The 15430-nt window shown below is 57.8% G+C and overlaps 1 protein-coding gene across 1 annotated transcript in view; it reads left to right on the forward strand.

The window, feature by feature from the left end:
• Positions 1-235: 235 nt before the first annotated feature.
• The window catches only part of KDM4B (lysine demethylase 4B), a 141194-nt gene continuing 125999 nt past the window's right edge, over positions 236-15430 (forward strand). The window contains 1 exon segment of the mRNA XM_082621824.1: positions 236-358. The gene's annotated coding sequence lies outside the window, so the exon portion shown is untranslated.

Here is a 15430-nt window from a genome sequence, read left to right on the forward strand (position 1 = left end):
CACGTGGGTGGGCGCCGGCGTGTCCTAGCCGGCCGGCCAGTGGCGAGGCGAGACCGGTGCCTGCGCCCGCCCAATCGAGGCGCGCAGGGGGCGGGCCGTGCGGTGTTGGTGGGCCCCGCGGAGGGGAGGGGCGGAGCTGTCAGCGTCAGCCAATGGGTGCGCGGGCGTGGGCTCGGTGGCCAATGGCAGCCGGGGCGGAGCTGGCGCGCGGCCTTATAAGCCCCGCCCGGGGCGCTCGCGGAGGGCTCGGCCGCCAGCGACCGAGCGGGGCCCGGCCCGAGCAGGGCCTGGGGGTGCGACGCCGAGGGCGGGGGAGCGCGCTCCGCAGCTCCGGACTGGGCCGCGCGCGCCGCCTCAGGTGAGCCCGCAGGGAGGCGGCCGCCGCGTCCGATCGCGGGCCCCGTCGCCGCCGCCGCCCCCGCGCCGCGCCTGGGGCTGCGGGCGGGCGGGCGCCCGGGACTCGAGGCCCAGGCCTCGGGCGCGGCCTGCTTGGGCCGCGGCCGCAGTGCTTTGTCCCGGCCCGCGAGGCGGTTGGGGGCGTTAACCGCCCGGTCCCGGGCGCTCGCCGGGCCTCGGGCGGGGGCGGCGCGGCCGGACAATGGCGGGGCCGGGGGCGGGAGGCGGGGGCGCCCTGCCCGGGCCGGGGGCGAGCGGGGGCTGGGCCGGGGCGTCCCCGCCGGCCCCGCACAAAAGATGACAGCGTGGGTGGCCCGGCCCGGCTGGCCCTGCCTGGCGGGGCCCTCCCCTTCCATTATTCACAACAATCCTAATAATTAAAAGAAATAATAATAGTAAAGAGAAAGAGAGAGAGATATCCCAGGCCCTGGGTGAAACCCGCCTCCATTTCCGGCCCTTTGGGCACTGGTGGTAACGGGGCGCTTCCCAGCGGTGCCCCCCGAAATGTCCATCACTGCATCCCACCCCACTGCCCGAGTCAACCACCGTGCCATCGCGGCGTCCAAACTTGCACCCCATTTCCCTAAGCCCCCCTAAAATAAGCAAGCAATCAGAATTTCCTATAAAAAATTATCACTTGATATGCACATAGCAGTTTCCAGACGCGTGCCCCCACGGCCTTCCCCTCTCTGCCTGATCGCCATCTCGAAGGCCCCTTCTCTGTAGAAATAAATCCTGGTGTCGCTCCCGCGGGGACCCCTTGGGCTGTCCTCTCCAGCCCCGTGGGATCTGGGGGACGGATTCATTCTGAAAGGGACCTGCCCCAGATCTGCAAGGGCCTGGGTTTCCGCCCAGTGGGCGCAATGACACCAGGCAGAATGGGGTGCGCGTCTGCCGGGGCCAGGGTGGAAGGTTTTATAGGGGATTTTTTTCCCTTGGGGGCTGGGGAGACGTGGAGTGCTTCTTGGTGTGTCCCATCTGTTTGGTTGGGGGAGGATGCTTTTGTTTTAATGATTCAGGTGCACCTGGGAACTGTTTCCCGAGTTATGAAACTAGTGAGAAGGTTGTTCTGTGCAATGGAGCCTAACAATCCTGTGATATGTAAAGAGTGTGTCCTTTTCCATGTGTTTCTGTCCGTGGCATTTATTCAGCAAGCTCCTGTGGCTCCCACTGGCTGCCAGCGCTGTCTTAGGGTCTGAGGTTGCCTGCCTCACCCCTCTGCCTCAGCAGCCATTTATCCGGCTGTCCCCAGGCTGGAGAAAGCCCCTAAAAGGGGCTCACTACATGACTCCTCTGGGCTTTCCGCGCTGCCGTGCAAGAGCCGGTGACTCCCCTAATTCTCCAATAATAGCTTCCTTATGAGGCGTCGGGAGGGTTTGTCAACTCCCCGGTCAGCTTTTCCTCACCACCCTCGCAAAAGCAGTGGGCAGCCTCTGTGGTCTTTGTAGTTTGCTTTTTGGAATCCCAAAGGACAGAGTGTAAAAGTCTGGAGTCAACTTGTGATCATCTGAGGGGAGGGTTTCTGAAACTCGCTGGCCCTCTTTCCGTGTTTCTGATTGGACGCTTGTCAAACGTTGGTGCTCCCCTTTTGTGCCGGGGGCACCTCCGCGGTCAGACCGCCCTGCCCTGGGGGAAGTCACCTCCGCGAGCAGAGGTGCAGTTGCATAAATGCTCCCAGGTTTTGCGGTGATTCAAGCAGATACTGTGTCACGCGCTGCATGTACGTGTGTGCATGTGTGTGTGTGTGTGCGCGCGCGTGCGTGCGAGTGTGTCGTTGTTGAGACAATTTCTATACAGGTCTTAGTAACATTGTTTTTCTTGCATTTTCTAATCCTTGCCACTTTGGGAATTGGGCTGCTGAGGAGGTGTTAAGAGCTTAAAGGTGTGGCTGATCAGTCATTTAGGACCCCGCCCTGCCTTTGTTGTACTTTTCTGTCTCCTAGTAAAGACCCTTCCCCAGTCCCTCTGGGGTGGTCGGGGGGCCCTCCATGCCCCTCTCTCCTTGCCTGGCCGCTCTGCTATACTTGACCCTGCATTTCCCCTCCTCCTCTGTGGTGTCTTGCCCCTGCCCTCATAAGCCCCGCCCCTTCCCCTGGCCGGGCCCAGCCGGAACCTCAGCCCTGGGGAGCCCATCTGTTCCTTGGTTCCATCTGACACTCACCTGGCCTGCGGACATTGGGTTTTGAGCACTGGGGCAGGTTGCAGGGAGTCCCTAACTTCAGGGGACTTTGGGTCTAGTGGGGGAATGGGAGAGATGGGTGTCCCGAGGTGTGGGCACAACTGTGCTGGCGGTGTGGTGCCCACTGCCCCGAGGGGCCTGGCTCGGCGAGTGGGCAGCACGGGGTGAGAGGGGTGAGGGCCGAGGTGTGGGCAAATGACCATTTCCGGCTGTCTCTCTTCCCGGGATCTGGAAGTGTGGGGGGCAGGTTCAGAGCTGTGAGACCCTGCGCCAGTCACTTGCTCAAGAACAAAGCTTGCGGGGGGGGCGGGGGGGCAGTCACTAAACCTTCCCTAAGCCCACTGGGCAGGGGCTGGGGGAAGGGCGTGGAAAGGAAAGGAACTGCGGGTAGACTGCACGACTGTGAGGTCACACCCCCCCGCCCCCACCCCATTCCTCTCTGCCAGCCCCGGAGGGTTCCTGGCTATGCTCCAGATACCTGTTCCCCCACCCCCCGGGCTGCTCAGTGGGACCTCACCCCCACAGCTCTGACCTGCCCTGCCCCAGTCCCTCCACTTCTGAATGAGGACACCGGACGGAGGAGAGGGGCTGAAGCTGGACTCCTTTCTGACCTGTGTTCTTGTTGGTGCCCCTGGATTCCTGTCCTTGACTCCATTCCCCAAACAGAGTCTGAAAGATCCGGGTTCACATCCCTCCTCTGGGGCATGACTCTGGGCCTCGCTTTCCTCATCTGTAAAATGGGTATAATAAAAGCCCATGCTGGGTCATTGAGGGGGTCAAAGGGGATGAGAGTCACTGTGGCTTCACACAGTGCCAGGTTGCTCTGAACCTGGCACTGATTTCTTACTAACGTCAGGTCCCTTCCTACTCTGCCCCGTTCACGTTCAGGGCTGGGTCATTCTCAGGGGGGGTCTGTCCCAGGCACTGTGGGGTGTGGAGCAGCATCCCTGGCTCCCACCCCGTTGATGTCAGGAGCACCCTTACCCCCACAGTTGTGACAACCACCGATGTCCCCAGACATCGCCCAGTGTCTCCTGGAGGGTGCAGTTGCCCCCAGGTGACCCTCTCTCACTTAACCTTTAACACCACAGCAGCCTGATATTTGGCCATGACCCTGATTGACCTCAAGTTCCAGGTCCGTTTGTCCCTGTCCTCCCCTCCCCCATCTAAAAGGGAGGGGCTCATATTTGCAAGCTATGTCCGGTGCACACTCCTCGGCCTGGCTGTCCAGGTCTTTCCTACTCTGTCCCCTGGAGGAGAGGTGCTCGCCTGCAAACGTGCCCACCACTGGCCATCCACATGGTGTGGGGGTCTCCTGAGCCCCTGCAGGGCCCCCCACAGGCTTCCACACGCTCCCGGGATCTGGAAGCATGGTGGGCAGGTTTAGAGCTGTGTGACCTCTGCCTGTCCATTGGCTTTAACAGTTTGCTTCAAGTCGACTTTGAGGTGGCTCACCCCTTTCATCTTCCCTCTTCATGAGCAATGATGCCTGAGGTCACGGGACTGTTACTGTGCCAGGTGCAGGTACTTTTACACAATGAAATGAATTTAACTACGATACTTAAAAAAGCCTGTGCCACCTCAAGACTAAGGCCTGAGTGGATCCATGAACTGATGATTGTGGGGTTGGATGGATTTTTTTTTAAGGCGATCATATATTTTATTTATTTATTTATATTTATTGATTGATTGAGTTTTGCCTGCATTGGGTCTTCGTTGCTGCATGTGGGCTTTCTCTAGTTGCGGTGAGTGGGGGCTGTTCTTCCTTGCAGTGCGCAGGCTTCTCATTGAGGTAGCTTGTCTTTGTTGGGGAGCATGGGCTCTAGGTGCAGGGGCTTCAGTAGTTATGGCACGTGGGCTCAGTAGTTGTGGCTCGTGGGCTCTAGAGCGCAGGCTCAGTAGTTGTGGCGCATGGGCTTAGTTGCTCCGCGGCATGTGGGATCTTCCCAGACCAGGGCTTGAACCTGTGTCCCTACATTGGCAGGTGGATTCTTAAGCACTGCACCACCAGGGAAGTCCCATGGATTGGTTTTTGAGTTTACTCCCTGCTTTGATTTGTTCTGGGAGCATCTTGGGGGCTGGATAACGTGTCCCGACTAATCTGTCAGTTCTCACTACTGCTCCCTCAAGGGGCTTTGAAAAACTTGAAAAACGGTCTTCCTTTGCTTGGGACCCTCCAGTGGCTTCCTGTTGTCCTTGGGAAAAGTTGCAGACCCTTTCCATGGCCTCCCTGTTCTGTCCTATGAGGTGCTCTCCACCCCGCCCCCCCCCCGCCCTGTGCCTGCTCCCTTCAGTCGAAACCACTTTACCTGCCTACTTTTCCCCACCTCAGGGCCTTTGCACTTGCTGTTCCCTCTGCCAGAGTGCTGTCTCCTCAGGTCTGTTTGTCATTCAGGTCTTGGCTCAGAGGGGCCATCCCTGACCTCACTGCCCAAATTCACCCTTCCATCCACTCTCTCTCCCCAACCTGCTTTTTCTTCTTTGTATTCAGCACTACCAGAAATTTGTATTAATCTGTTTATGTACTTATTGTCCATCTCATCCACTAGGGCAGCAGCTTTTCCTGTAAAGGGTTAGAAAGTAACTATTTTCCTCTTTGTAGGCTGGACTGTCTCTGTCCTGACCTCTCCGCTCTGCTGTTGTAATACAAAAGTACAGAAACCAACAGCTGTGCCTTTGTTCCAATAAAACTTTATTTATGGACACGGAAATGTGAATTTCACATACTTTTCACATATGATGAACTATTTTCCTTCTTTTGATTTTTGTTTTCCCCCCACTGAACCATTAAAAACCGTCAGAACCATTCTGGGCTGGTGGGCCATACAGAAACAGGCAGTGGGCTGGATTTGACCTGTGGGACATAGTGTGGGAGCACCTGCAGTAGGGTGTGAGGTTCCTGCTGTGGGAGCGACATCTGTCTTGGTCGCTGTGTGTATCCCCAGCACCTCAGGCAGTTCCTGCCCACAATGGGTGTTCAGTAAGCATTCATTTGTTGGATGAATGAATTTCCATCTTTCCTACATCAAAGTATTTAGAATCATACTCTGTATGTTAAAAAATGGATCCTGGGTTGTTTTGAGGAAATTTAAAATGCAGGGAATATAAGAAAATGTTCTGATCCCATTCACCAAAACAATCTCAAAATTGAAAAAAGAGTAGATGTAGGGACTTCCCTGGTGGTCCAGTGGTTAGTACTCCGCGCTTCAACTGCTGGGGGTGCCGGTTCGATCCCTGGTCGGGGAACTAAAATCCCTCATGCCACACGGTGCGGTCAAAAAAAAAAAAAAAAAAGTAGATGTAAACAGGGGCAAATACTTCATTGCTGGCAATGCCCCACCTTTCCGTGATGCCCCCTTTGCATTGCATCTCTGCAGGCAGCAGAAGATTGAGAAGGAGCGTTCTGGGCCTAAGGAGTTTGTTTTGACCTCACAGAAGCTGAGGGTTTAAAAGGAAGACACTGTTTCCCAATCCTCTTGTTTTGTAAGCATCTGGCCCATCCTCTTTACCAACACCAGCGCCCCTTCCGAAGGGGCAGCGGAGTCCTGGGAGGAGGTTGCTGCAGCCATCTGGCCGCTGGCCTGCCCGGGAACACTCGTGGAGAGGTGGCTCTCGTGTGTGTGAGAGCTGAGCTTTGTGGGGCGAGTGGATGGGAGACGGCTGTGGGGCTGTGCGCCGGCCCGTGTCGGGAGTGGGATTGTGCCGACCTCGTGCCCTTGGCCTTGCTCCCCACCGTGGAGACTGGCTGACGAGTGATTTCCCAGCCAGGCAGATTGTTAGCGTCTTAGATCTGGGTCTGTCCCAGGAGTGTTCTGACTTGTCAGGGAAGCATACCGTTAATTTACGGTCATGCCTTCTCTAGCTGATTGAGATAAACAACCTGGAGAGGATTACTCAGAACTTCTTGGCTTTCCAAAGTTGCTGTCCTTTTTTTTTTTTTTTGCTGGTCTCTGTCTTTCTTTGTTCCTCCGCCATCTCCCCCTTCCTCCTTCCTTCCCTCCCCTCTTTTCTTTTCTCATCCCACCTCAGTGGCTCCCGTGGACCCGAGGGCATTGATGAAAAGTTTGCTCTGCCGTCTTTGCCCCACGGGAGGCCTGTGGCTCTGGTCAAGCGGAGTCGCTCTGGGCCTCGGGTGTGTTTTGTTCAGTGGACAAAGAGTAAGAATCAGAAAGCAAGGTGCCAAGGGCTGCTGCACCCCGAATGGGTCTCTGGGTACAGAGCGGAACCAGAGCTAATGTGGGTTTGGCCCCGGCTGCCAGCACTAGCGATCATGGCTCCCATTCTCAGATGAACCTGTGCAGCGAGCTGTGAAGAGGTGATCTGCGGGTGGGGCGGCAGGATCTGCCCCAGGACCCACTTCCCTCCTGTGTTTGCAGTTGGACCCAAGTGACGGCACCTCCTGGGCAGGTAGGGGTGGAGGTGGGCCCACCTTCATGGTTTCGTGGCTGCTCGCTCCCGTCTCAGGGGAGAGAACGTGGAGAGAAGTGATTCGTGGAGGACGAGCTGGCAGGGGATCCGGAATTGTGCTTTGTGCAGGAGAACAGGGATCCCGGAGGCCTCCTTTGAGCAGGAGCCAGCCTGAAGCCGCCAGCCGGCGCAGTGACGGCGACAGGGCTGTGCTGGGGGTGCCCCAGACCACGCGTCGGGTGGAGAGGGGCTGTGTGCTGGGCGGCCCACTTGGGAAGGCGGCAGCCTGGGAGCTGCCCCCAGGATGCATTCAGGACCCTGGCCAGGCAGCAGGACTGGGAGTTGCTGCTGGGCCCTTCAGATCCCCGCTCTTTGCCCGTCCTATCCTTTTTTTCATTTCTTATTTTTTTGGCCACGCCTCTCGGCTTGTGGGATCTTAGTCTCCTAACTAGGGATTGAACCCGGGCCCCTGGTATGGAAGCGTGGAGTCCTAACCACTGGACCGCCAGGGAAGTCCTCCGTTCTGTGCTTTAAATCCCCTGCATCAGAAAGGCCAGCGTCCGCGGGCCGGCTTCCTACCTCGGCGGCTCGGGAGCTGCATGGATCTGATTATCTCCGCACGGGTCGGGAGAGAGCCTTGCTGTCTCCAGCTTGCGTGTGAGTGAAGGCCCTGGAGTTGAAACTCTGGATTCACCGCTTCGTTCCAGCTCCTTCCCCCAAGGAAGAGGAGGGAGCCGGTGAAGAAAGCGAGCTCTCTGACACCCTCTCGGGAAGGAAGACGTCTGGTTTGCCCGCCTCTTTGTGTCCTGGGCGCTCCACAGGCAACCCGAGCCCATTCTGAGCTGGAGACTGAGGGGCAGCGCTGTCCTCGAAATGGGCTTCTCTGCACGTCCAGACCCCCGTGCCGGGCCCCACGGAAGGAAGGGTGGTCAGCCAGCCGGTGGACAAGCTGCGGCTGGGGAGGGGTGTGGTGTGGGTAGGTCCAGGCTGGCCGTGGCGGGGAGCAGGGGTGGAGTGGCCTCTGTAAATGCCCAGCCATGCCGTCCGCCAGCCTCGAGGTGAAGATACGAAATCGGGAACCGCCAGCAGGCCCCCCATGTGGCTCTCGGCCAGGTGGTCAGCAGCTTGGTTGCGCGATCCACCAGGGCTGCCGCCGTCGGGCGTGCGCCGAGCCTGGGCCCATCCATGCGTCTGCTGTCACCCAGCGGAGAGCGCCAGTCATCTGGCCCGCATGCACGAGGCCAGCGGCTCAGTGTCTTTTGCCCGCAGTGGGTCCCAGCCCGTGATGAAAGCCTAGAGCCGGGCTCCCAAGAGCAGCGGGGACGGCAGGGCCTGGGGGAGCAGAACTGCCGAGACAGATGCAAACCAAGCACAGGGCCGGGGCCGTGCTTGCTGGCTCGGGTGGTGGCCCGGGAGCTGCAGAAGAGTTGCCACCTGGGCCGAGCCTTGTCATGGGCGAGGTGAACAGCAGGCAGAGGAGCAAGGACTTGGAGGGGACACTCGGCGCCCTGCCTGGGATACCCTCGCGGAGGAAGCAGGGGAAGCCGGGGTAGCCCTCCAGTCTGTCTCTCGGGCAGCTTTGGGCACCCCCTGTGCCAGGCTCCAAGGGGTAAAGTGGAAGGGGCCAGCAGCTCTGCCCTCAAGGAGCGTAGAGTCTAGTCAGCAAGGCCAGACCAGAGGTGTTCAAGTCACGTGGGAGCCATGGACGGCTGCCCAGAGGTCGGCTCTGGTGTGCTGACGACTAGATCCCACGTTCTCTAGGACAGCCCCTCTTCAAATGCTCCTGCCCTGCCTTTTTAAAAATATATTTTTAATTGTATAATAATATTCATATACCATACAATTCATCCTTTTAAAGGGGACAGTTCAGTGGTTTTTAGAACATTTACAGAGTTGTGCAACCATCACCTTTATCAAATTCCAGAACATTTCCCTTACCCCCAAAGGAAACCCCCATACCTGTTTAACAGTCACCATTTCCCGTCCTCCTTGGCAACCATGAACCCACTCTCTGTGTCTGTGGATTTGCCTGTTCTGGATGTTTCATGTGAATGGGATCACACCCTGTGTGTCCTTCTGTGTCTGGCTTCTCTCACTGAGCATCGTGTCCTCAAGGTCCATCCACGTTGTAGCGAGTGTCAGTGCTTCTCTCCTCTTCATGGCGGAGTGATGTGCCCGCGTGTGGGCGGACACGCTGTGTCTCCACTACCTGCTGTGGGGATCTAGTAGTTTCTGCGTTTTCCTGCCCCTTCTTTTCCCGCACTGTCTCAGAGTTCCAGAATTCCAGGGCTGTGGCGTGCAGAATGCTCACCCAGTCGGCCCACAGCAGAGGCAGCACTAAAACCTTTTGTGGGGCTACAGCCTGAGGGCTGGGGTGGGGGAGGGGTCAGAGAGGGAGGCCAGAGTCAGGAGGCCCAACCGTCAGGCGTGCTGCCCCCACTCACCTGCAGGAGGAGCTCAGGCCGCCTTTTGCATACGCAGGTTCTGGACTCCAGCGTTCACTAGTGATCCTCACCTCTCTGCCCTCTGTTGCCTCCAGCTGGTGCTGGGCAGGGCCCCCAGGGGGTGGGCTGTGCTGGCCCTGCCTCGCTTGGTGGCTCGGTCCCCTGTAGTACCTTTCTGTGCGTCCGCTCCGTGGAGCAGCGTGGCCCCGGCCCCCGCCGCCTGGACTTGTCTGTTTCCTGTGCATTCTCCTCCCGGTGGGCAGCGCTGGGGCTCCCTGCCCCAGAGTCCACCAGGGCTAGAAAGGGGGTGTCCTGTTTGCTGCCTGCCTCGCTGCTGGCCTGATTGGCTGAGTGTGGTCCAAGCCCTGAGCGGGCTCCCCGAGAGCTTCACGTGGCTCGGGATTAGACCACACGTGCCCTCCTTTCCAAGCCCCACCCCCCCGCAAGCCCCCACGTGTCAGGCCAGTAGGTTTGAACTCGAGCTGCTTCCTGGGCCACTTCCCTTCCCTGGTCTGCCTGGCCCCGGCCCTGACAGGGTTGTGGGTTGTACCTTAGAAGGCAGCCACCGGGTTGTGAACATCCCCACAGAGCCACCGAGCAGAGTTCTGCAGGTGGCCATGGCTCCTGCCCAGGCATCCAGCATCCTCAGTGGATAAAGAGGCAGTCGGGTGCCCCCTTGCCCTCCAGGGGAAGTGCCGTCACCATGCCGGGCCGTTTGGAAATGCAGCTGGGCTCTTCAGGGACCGTGAGGGGACAGAGGGGGTGTGGCCTCATAGCAGGGCAGAGCCCAGCCAGCTCTGGTCCTCCCACTGGTGTTGAGGACAGTGACGTGTGTGAGAGACTTGCTGTCCCCTTAGCAGAGGATACAGGAGACCTGGGGGGGGGGGTCCCAAGTGCCAGGGAGCTGCTCGTGGCACCGGGAGGACACCAGGGGAGACACACGTGGACGCTAATGGAATGTCACCTGGTGAAACGTCAGGCTCTGTACGGTGCCCCCCCGCCGCCCCGCCAGGCACCAAAACAAACTCCAGTGGATCTAAGACCTGAATATGAGAACTGAGATGACAAAACCCTCAGAAGAAAACAGGTGAAAGTGTAAACTGACAGCTTTTCTAAGGCAGCGCTGCCCAGTAAAGACGCAAAGCAAGCCCCGTGTGTCCTTTAAAGTTTTCTAGAAGGTGAAAAGAAGCAGGGGAAATTAATTTGAGTAATGTATTTTATTGAACCCAGTATACCCAAAATGTTATCATTTCAACGTGTAATCATTATAAAAGTTGTTAATGAGTTATTTTCCACTCTTTTTTTTGTGTGTGTGTGGCGCTGTCTTTGACATCCTATGTGCATTTCACACCTAGCGCTGGTCCTGGGTGAGCTGAGTGCTGTACTGGGGCCGGGGATGCTATAAAGGGGATGCCCGGTGCTCAGTGGAGGCTGGCCCCCGCCATCTCCCCATCCCATTCCCGCCTGCCTGCCCAGCCCATCAGAAGTTCTGGATCTGTTAGCCTCTAGCTGGGGAGACGAGACAGATGCAACGTGAAGCAGCTAGGGCCATGTGAGGGGTGAGTGCACCAGCCTGGCCTGCAGGATGTCAGCTGGAGGGCCAGCCCCAATGGGCAGGGTGGCGTGGCCGTGGCCTCAATCCTTCTTGTGGAGGCTTGTACGCAGCCTCTCATCTTTAACGGGAGCTTGAAACCTTGGCCTGGCTGTGAAGGCTGATGGGTCCTGTGGCTGAGCTCAGGGCGGTGCATTTGTGGCACGGATGCTGGCCGTTCTGGGGGGCTCTGAATTTGGGACCCGAGATGTTTCTGTGAAGCGACTTGCAGGAACTTGGGATGCTTCTTTGGCTATAGGAAAGCTGAGACCCGTGTACAAGCATAGTTTGGAAATAACATCCCACAGCTGCAGACAGTCTAAAATGGCCTGAGGTCTCAAGGTAGGATGGCCAGTGGGATCGGCAGTTGGAGGCCGGTACCCACGTGCCTGGCCTGCCTGGGCTCAGAGCCTGCCTCTGCTGGGTGTGTGTCCTTATCTCCGAAATGGGGATGACAGTGGAGATCTCTGCTTCAAGGGTGGATGAGATTAACTGAGTTAATCCGTGAAAACCCCTGAGTGAAGTAGTTCCCACCCCGGGGGTAATTCTGTCCCCAGGGGACACTGGGCAGTGTCTGGGGACATCTGCGGTTGTCACAACCTGGGGGGGGCGGCTCCTGGAATCGGGGTGGTGGTGCTGGGGCAGTTGCTCAGCACCCCACAGCGCCCAGGATGGCCCCGCAAGGAGAGTGACCTGGCTCTGATGTCCCAATGTCTCCCTGGCCCAGGGAGAGCGTTCAGAGATTACAGGGGCGATTTTTCTCTGGGCTTCTGTCTTTCCTTGAATGTGAATCAAGATGTTGCAAGAGAAGTTTCTGAAATCACTGCATTCCAGAATAGCCCGCGGTTTTTACGCTGCTGTTCCATATTTGTCCAGGGAAGGAAGTTGGGGAACAAGCAAGGTTATTAGAAGGCACCTTGAAAATAAGCTGGTTTCTTCTTCTCCTGGAGCTTCTTTATTTTAAAGGGGTGGGTCGGAGGGTTTGGCTGGGGTTTTGTGGACCAGGCTGCCAGGGTGGTGGTCCTGGGGGTGGCTGGACTGGAGCAGCCAGTCCAGAGCTCAGAGCCTCGCGGCCTGTTCTGCATGCCTCGTTTGGGGTCCTCCTCTGGTGACTTGGGGTCTGCTGTGGGCCACCTGCTGGAGGACCGTGGTCCTGGGGTGAGCGGTGCCCCAGGCCCTCGCCAGGGCCCTGGCGGGACAGTGGAGTTTGCCGATCAGCTCCGGGTGGGGAGGAGGACTGGGTTAGGTGTCCTCCGTGCAGCCACCGAGACAGGGGGACCCGGAGCTGCTGCCTTGGGTTCCAGCACCTGTGCTCCCGAGGCCCTGTGTTTGTTAATTTGGCCTTTAGCCAAAAGAAGGCCTGAAAACTTTGGATCGACCGAGCTGCAGTGGCTGTTTTCCTAACAAGCCTCCTAGAGGGATATTCATTGTAAAAATAATTTATCCTCCCGGTGTAAAAACCAGCAGTTACCGGAGGCAAAACCAAGACAGTGAAGGCTGCTTGTGGTCCCTGCTGAGCCCCTGACGTGTGGAATTCGTGAGGGTCTCAGTGCTCCTGGGGTCCAGCGGTCGGCTCGGGGGTGATAGGGCCCCGAGAGGCTGATGCAGTAGTCGGGGACTCAAGGACCCCAGTGTGGGACCTGCAATGTGGCCCTGTGACCGACAGGCAGGGGTCCTGTCACACAGGCTGGGAGCCTGGGAGGGCTGGGAGCCCAACGTGGTCGGGATCGGTCAAGGGCGAGGGAGTGGGCGTTGCTAAGTGACCCACCCCGCCCCGCACAGGGGAGAGAGCCTGAACCCACGCTCCCCTTCGTCTGCCTGCAGTGTCGGCTGAGAACGTTTGTCCCCCAGACCCGTGGTTTCATCTGAGCCCCGCCGGGCTCGGGGCTCAGCCTGTGAACTTGGGTTGGGACTGTGGAGATGGGCCTGGCTAGAATGGGTGTCTCGGGCACCTGCCAGAACCCTCGGGTGTCTGCCTCCATGGATCTGCATTCGGGATGTCCCCGCTGGGTGTGGAGCGGTTCCACAGCCCTCCCCTGGGGTAGGGAGCGCCTTGCCTGGGTCCCCTAAGTGCCGGCGTCGCACCCTCAGGTGCTCACCCCCTTGCAGCTATCGGCGGAGGCTGGCACGGGAGGCATTGCTGGCAAATACAGGCTTCCCTGGAAAGCAGGGCTGCTCTGGGGTCCCCTAGTACTGCCTTACAGGGACCCCCCCCCCAGCCATCTGGGCACTCAGGAAGGCCAGGGGACTTTGGGTGTGACCAGCCTCTCCACAGCCTCCAGGGCCCTCCCAGGCCTCTGCCCCAGGCAGCACTTGGTTTGGGGTCTAGAACCAGAGCTCAGAATGGGACCTGAGCTCCCGAACCCTGTCACTGCCACCGACTTGGGGCCTCGGTGTCCTCACCTGCTCTCCTTGTTAGGGGCCAGCGAGCTGTAAACGGGGCACGTATGTTAATAAGTGCTCGGCTCGCACTCCGCTGCCAGCTAGAAGCTTCAGCTTACAGCGGGCTGCGGCAGAGAAGACAGCAGGCTCACCGCAGCCCCCAAAGCCTGGGCTCTACGCTGTCAGCCAGCTCCGTGTTTATCCTGCAGGCCAGGAGCCCAGGAGCCAGCAAGGAGCCATGGCCCCTGTGTGATGGGGACCGGAGAGGGGTGTGATCGCAGAACTGGGGGAGCAGTGCTTCCTTCACGGGCGGACAGGGAAGGCCCCTCCCAGGGGACGTTTGAGCAGAGGTCTGAATGACTCGAAGGGACAAGAAGCTCCACATGGAAGCACAAGGAGCACGTGCAAAGGTCCTGAGGTGGAAATGCCGGAGAGGATTGCTGTGAGTGGAAGAGAGTGAGTACGTGTGAAGCGATGGGCTCAGCTCCCTTGAGTGGTCGTGTTGTGTTTCGGGTGCCTGGCCCAGCGTAGAAGGTCCGGGGGGAGCACCGGTTCTTGGACCGTGTTAGCTCGTTCTGTTGGTTGTGTCAACTGGTCTTCTCTTTCTTTATTGTTCTGCCTTTTTAAGCTTCCCGTTTGGAAGAGTTAAGACCTTGGTATTGCAGCAGATCATTTCCACCCGGAAACAAGGGCTTTGAAATGGAGAAACCTCTTGTAGAACCCAGGGTGCCCCCCCACCCGCCGCCCCATCTCAAATGCTTTTTGTAATACTGTCATTCTTCAAGGTGGTATTTGGACAATCGCGCATCTTGTTATGATCTGTGTTGTGAAAACACTCAGGCGGCCCTGGTCTCCTCTCTGGCCATCGTTTTGGGGAGGGTATCAGACAAGATGGCATGCAGTCCTGACGGTGGAACATTCTGAAGCATATTTGTAAATCTGGATGGCGAAGGCACTTGTCAGTGGCCATCCTTGTGCTGGTTCCCTTTGTTTTATTTTTTGAACTTTTCATTACGGGGAATTTGAACACACGCAAAGGTAGACAAAATAGGGTAAAGAACCCCACATACTCATCACCCAGCCCCAAACCATCAGCCCATATGGCAGAATGCCCTCCTGTCCATGATGAAATATCCCCCATATTGTTTTTTATATATTTTGGGTTTAGTTTTTTTATTTTTAAAGTTATTTAGGCCTCACGGCTGTGGGAGGATTGAACCTGGGCCCCCTGCAGTGGAAGCACTGAGGTTTTTTTTTTTTTTTTTTAAGATTTATTATTATTTATTTTATTTATTTTTGGCTGCGTCAAGTTTTAGTTGTGGCACGCGGGCCTCTTTGTTGCGGTGTGCGGACTTCTCTTTAGTTGTGTTGTGTGAGTTTTTTTCTCTTCTCTAGTTGTGGCACGTGAGTTCCAGAGCACGTGGGCTCTGTAGTTAGCATCATGCGGGCTCCAGTTGAGGTGCGTGAGATCGGTGCACAGGCTTAGATGCCCTGCAGCATGTGGGATCTTAGTTCCCTGACCAGGGATCAAACCTGTGTCCCCTGGGCTTCCCTGGTGGCGCGGTGGTTGAGAGTCCGCCTGCCGATGCAAGGGACACGGCTTCGTGCCCCGGTCCGGGAGGATCCCACGTGCCGTGGAGCGGCTGGGCCCGTGAGCCATGGCTGCTGAGCCTGTGCATCCAGAGCCTGTGCTCCACAACGGGAGAGGCCACAACAGTGAGAGGGGCCCGCGTACTGCAAAAAAAACCCACAAAAAACCTGTGTCCCCCGGGCTTCCCTGGTGGCGCGGTGGTTGAGAGTCCGCCTGCCGATGCAAGGGACACGGCTTTGTGCCCCGGTCCGGGAGGATCCCACGTGCCATGGAGCGGTTGGGCCCGTGAGCCATGGCTGCTGAGCCTGTGCATCCAGAGCCTGTGCTCCGCAATGGGAGAGGCCACAACAGTGAGAGGGGCCCGCGTACTGCAAAAAAAAAACACAAAAAAAACCTGTGTCCCCTGCATTGTAAGGTGGATTCTTTACCATTGGACCACC

This window comes from Mesoplodon mirus (assembly GCF_964341445.2).
Source record: "Mesoplodon mirus genome assembly, chromosome: 5".
Classification (NCBI taxonomy): Eukaryota; Metazoa; Chordata; class Mammalia; order Artiodactyla; family Ziphiidae; genus Mesoplodon; species Mesoplodon mirus.